Raw genomic sequence first — 6,000 nt, forward strand, 5'->3', positions numbered from 1 at the left:
GAGTTCCAATTGTTACATCAAAAAAATAATCTTATTATAGTGCTATAATACAACCTGGACTAAAAATCAAAAGAAAATATCAAAGTGACAACACTGAGCACACAAACCTATTACATGTTAGATATGTTAGTCATTGTATACATCTAAGCCATATGTTTTCAAACTTCTTTTTAAGGGAAAAATCAATAATGTAGACATGTCATCATGTTATTAAAATAACAAGAAATTTGCCATATCTAACTTGCTTCAAACTTTAATCTAGAAACTCATTATTGATAGATCTCAGTTTGTTAAACCATCAAATTGACATCATACAAGTGTATTACAACAATTTGCACCAATCCCCATCCCTAAACCATTTTAATGTATCAATATTTAGATGTGATTTTGAATTCAACTAACCTTAGCACCTATCCATTCATATAAATCTTTTTTGAAAAATCCTCAGGTCATGAAAACCATACTCTGTAACTGATTAGTCTTGAAATATATCTAAAACCCAAATACTTGCCATATCCATGGTAGTTTTTAGTCAGCTAATGAGTTTACTTAATTTAAAATGTTTAAATGACTTTCAATATTAAATAAGAATTTTAGTTGGATGTGCCATAACCAAAAATCACATATTACTCTTCACAATACAATATAGATAAGACATCAAGTAGTTTAAATCTATAATATGAAACAAAACAGTTGAATTCCATTATAGATACAAAAGAAAATATTTTGCTCAATCATATTAGAACCTCACAATTTTCTTCAACTACTTTGCATCAGACTTGTGCATCTCATCCAATGTTCTCCGCTAAGCTGAAACCTTAAATGTCCCTGCATATATAAGAATCATCCCATGTAAAAATATAGGATTTGAAGACAATATCCCTAAGTTATGAAATCACCATCACGTGGAAGATCCAAAGTGTATGGATTGAACATTGGAGGTAGAAAAAGATTAACAACTATCAAACATAAAGTACCAAATGTTAAGAATAAATAAATAAAGAGAAAGAAAACATTAGAAAATAAATTGGCGTTTATTGAATTTAATAACCTTAGAAGAAGTTTTGAACTAACATGTTTTATACTAATTCTTTATTTTATATCAGAGATAGGATGTTTATTGCAACCTCAGCATCATTAGGATACCAAATCTTGGGTATTTTACTGCTCCATTCTTTCCATGTGTGTGTAAGGAAATGGACACCATGTATCTTTCCAATCTCTTTCAATTACATAGAAGATCTAAAGAGTGTAGATGAAACATGGGAGGTAGAGAAAGATTAATGACTATCAAACATAAAGTACCAAATGTTAAGAATAAATAAATAAAGTGAAAGAAAACATTAGGAAAAAAATTCAGGTTACATTCTGAATGAATTTAATAGCCTTTGAAGAAGAAAATAGTTTTGTTAGGGATTCTCATTTAATAACCTTAGAAGAGCAAATCAACAATCATAACATGGAAGTGAAGCCCAAGAAATGTGTTATCAAGCCTTATTGCACAAATTTATAGTTCATAACTTATCTAGCAATGGGATTGAAGAAGTTTCTATGATATGTTGCTCTCACATATAGATCTTCAAATATTATTTATTTAGAAGGACACTTAATCAAGGAATATAGAAGTATTTGATAGTTGTTATAATACCCATATGACTATATAATTGTCATATGGGTATTATAACATATATTCTACTTATTTTAGTCAAATTCCTCTAAAGAAAAGACAAATTTAGAGATGATTAGAGTTGAGGGTAGAGAAACTTGGCTACCTAAAGGTGGAAACCAATGACGATCCAAGGCAAATTAATGTTCCAAGCCATAGAACTTCAAATTGAATTGGGGAGCGGTAGAAAAACAAACACCATAACCTATAGCATATACATATATTATCACACATATTTTTAAGTAGCTCTAGTCATAGCAAATTTGTTGTCTATTTCATAATAAAAAATGTAGTTGCTCATGAATAACTTCAACATATACAAATATTATCACATGTATTTTTAAAACTCAATTATAAAAATTGTTTCAATTTGTTACAATTGTGTAAATTGATATTCACATGGTTACTTGTATGCTATTTAATCGTACAATTGATCTCTTCATTAGAAGAACAGCTTTCTTGCCCCCTCCATAATAAATGTGCAAACTAAGGTGCCATGATAAATATACATTAGAGGAATGGTTAATTGCTATTTTAAATCAAATTTATGCTATATATAATTATCACAAGAAGTTGCTATTTTTCCAAAAGTCATTAAAAACACTCATAGTGCTTACATGTTTTTTTTTTTGTCAAACATTAGCAGAGCTTCCGATACATAATTCTCAAAACATGGGAATGCCTATTGCCTAGTACTCCAGCAAAAAGAATGTGGGATTATAATCAACGGGCTTATGTCTAGTATATTCAATTGCAGTTATAATTGAATTATGTATCCAAAGCTTTGGAGATGTATGAAAAAAAAAACATTTATGCTAAAGTGACTGCTTTTATTGTCATTTACATATATAATGTCAATGTAGGTGAAAACTAATGACAAGTGAGTTTAGAAGTATATATTACAATCATATTGTTGGGTTGTGATTCATCTTGAGAGAATTTGTTTTTAGGCCATACTAGATCCAGGAACCTATAAATTTATCCTTAGGTAGCCAAAAAAAATGTTTATTGATTAAATATTTATATTAATTAGAATGCTCAAACATATGAATTTAAAAAGAAAAGCGAAGATGAATTGATCATCATTCTAATTGGAACATTATTTGAAAATTATAATAATTTTCAACACCATATCTCCTAGAAAATAGTTTCATAACTCATCTATCAATGGGATTGAAGAGGGTTCTATTATATAGAGCTCTCACATATAGATAGGTAAACCAGATGAGCTCGTGAGAGTAGATGAAAGAGAACTTTTCATTAAAATATAACATACATAATAATGCAGATAACTTGGTGAGCACTACTTGCTCATCGCATCTCAATAATTGCCATAACTAAATAAAACTAACAGGTTTTTTTTTTAATAATAGTAATAGTAATTCCAAGACCTTCATTTATTTCTTTTTTCCCAGGATAGGTGGCAAAGGTAGTACTCAACAGCAAAATATGACAAGAAAAAGTTGGCAAATTGTCACGCCCTAAATAAATTTACAAAGATGATTTATTGTACTCATGAACCTATTAGTCAAAATAAGAGATCAAGGTAATACCTCCTCTCAACAATCAACTTATTATGTTATGGAAAATCATAGGAAGAAGTATAAAATGAAAAAGTTCCAAGGCAAAACTGGCTGAATCATCTATCTCTATTCCCCTCAATAGCTGCAAACATGCTTAAGCCACAATACTACCCCACTAACTATTCACCCACCAGACATCACATTACAAACAATAATTATTGAACTAAAATACACCCAAACCTACAAACCTGTACCTATTCGCAACGCACCACCATAAGAAGAAGAAAATGTTCAGGCAATTCCAACAACACAAAATAAGTTAGTTAACAGTGCTTTTCATCATATAAGGGGGGTTAAGGTGTGCAACGGTATTGCAAAGAATTACAAGGTGAAGTCTTTTATTTGTGAGTCTCTAATTCAAGCTTCTCAAACTTTTAGCTAGAAGACAAACTGATTGGGGCAGACATTAGAATTGAATTCTGCAATAGGGAAGACAAAAGAGGAGGGGCAAAAGTTGGTCGAATGAAAACTGCACACGTTAGAAGTTATAAACGATGACAAATGGCTCGAGATAACAGACTTTCAAGCAAGCTCTGTGCCAATTGAAACATGTGGAGCAATAGAGATGAAAAGTAATTAGCTCAATTGCACGCCAATGGATCCCTAGCCCTGCTCACCACACAAATGGGATGGCTCAAGAAAGAAGGCAAGGCGAGAAAAGAAATTGGAACCCCATCAGGCTCACCAAACATGAACGCCAAGACAAAGAACCTTAACCAGGGTACCCACACCCAGGTAGTCTGAGAACACAAAACTTAGAGAATAAGAAAGAAAAATGAGAGGGGGGAGAGAGAGAGAGAGAGAGAGGAAACTAAAAGTGGAGGCAAGAGGGTGAGAGTGAATTGAACCTGTGGGACATGTGTCGGGGACGGAAGACAAGACCTGTCGTAGTGTCAATGAAACATTAACGAGGAAGAAAACGGCAAAAATGCAAGAAGGAAGAAAATCATTGACAAGTGGAGGCCATTTTTGGTATTTTATTGTGCAAGTCCTTTAGGTGACCACATGAAGAGACGAAATTGGAAGGCGCTTTTGGCAATGCACTATTCAAATACTATTCATGGTTTACCAACTTTTAGATATAAGATTGATGGTTAGAATACATTAAATAATAGGAAAAAAAAACTGTTTAAGTATAAGCTTTTTTATAATAGTAGAAACTATGTTCATTTTTTTTAAAACATGAGGTTAAAAGAAGTCCATGCAAAAGAAAATAAATTATATTATCTTTAAGTATAAAAGCTTTTAATTTTAAGAAAGTACTTTTGGCATTTTATAAAAGTTAAAAATTGTTTGAAAAAAAATTTACTAGATATGAGAAGGGATCCTAAAAGTATTTTGAGAATATTATTGAATCCACATCTAGCCAATATAATTTTCCCAACTCTTCAAACTAACTTTGTAGATGAAATTTAACTATCCTATTATTTTCCTATGATACCCCTATGAAAAACATATACCACATAGGATGACAAATTCCTGTTCCTTAATTTCTTCTTCATGTTCAGCTGTTGATTCTTTCTAAAATGTCATAACTCAAATATTTTAACAATTAAAATAATGATTTATTGGAGTAAAATAATTGTCATTTGTGTGTGTGTAATGCTCTGTATATGCAAAGTAATTTTCATTCTCAAACATATCAAATTTTATGTGACTTATAAATTTTATCACATTTTTAAACATCACTCATATATTAATTTATATAACAAAATTTACAAATTATCATAAACAATGTAATTTTTTATAATTATATATTCAAAAGTACATTTTATTATATATAATCTAAATAATTTTTAGTTTGCTAAACTAATATTTAAAAAATATGTTTAAATATAAATTTTATTATAACAATTGATTTTTATTAAATAAATTTTTGACTAACAAAAAATCAAATATGCACTTAGTTTCTCTAAACACAGCTAGCTAGATTCCGACTTTTGGGGATGCCATTTTCGTTGTTCAATTATTTGTGTTTGTTTGTTAGTCAATGGCGGGTTAAAAAATTGTTTCCAAGCTTGCATAAAAAATTGTTACTTAACATTGATGTTTATAAAAAGCGACATATTGCGCATCCATTTTAAAAGACTATATAATACGTTACTCCATAATTTTCTTAAAAACACAAATGAACTCTTTCAAAAAAAAATTTAAAATAAAATTACATTTTAATCCAATTCAACAAATTCAGAGCATTGAAACGTCTAAGGACACAAAAATATGTCTGTAGGCATTGGGTTGGGTGTATCTAGCTCGATTAGCAACATCATTTCAAGGAAAAAAATTCAAAAAACAATGGCGCAAAATCATTTCATAAAATAAAAATCGTTAATAAAATCAAAAACTTTATAAGCTATATTTTATATTTACAAAATAAATGTTATGTAATTGTTTTGGCCTCAAGATCTTGTATAAATATTTATAGAATGAATTGTTAAAAAAAAAAAACAAATTACCAGGCCAGTCAATTTGATGCACTCGCAAAGATGTAATCTAATTTAATTATCTCTGTTAAAAGTTTCAACTCGAATCAATCTAGACTAAAGCAATGAAATCAAATCATAATTGCTCCATCAATGCACCTTTGAAAAAGAACATGATACATCCCACGAATGGATGTGAATAAAAGTGGATAAGGGGAGTACCATCAAAAGTGACTGGCTTTCTTAACGGGGGAAAAATTATGACTAATGAGTAATGAGCATCTGGTCCCAGCAATCCTCGAGCCCATCTTTCATCCATTCATCCATT

This window comes from Prosopis cineraria, unplaced genomic scaffold (assembly GCF_029017545.1).
Source record: "Prosopis cineraria cultivar Desert tree isolate PC_DT_omini unplaced genomic scaffold, ASM2901754v1 PC11, whole genome shotgun sequence".
In the NCBI taxonomy this organism is placed as follows: Eukaryota; Viridiplantae; Streptophyta; class Magnoliopsida; order Fabales; family Fabaceae; genus Prosopis; species Prosopis cineraria.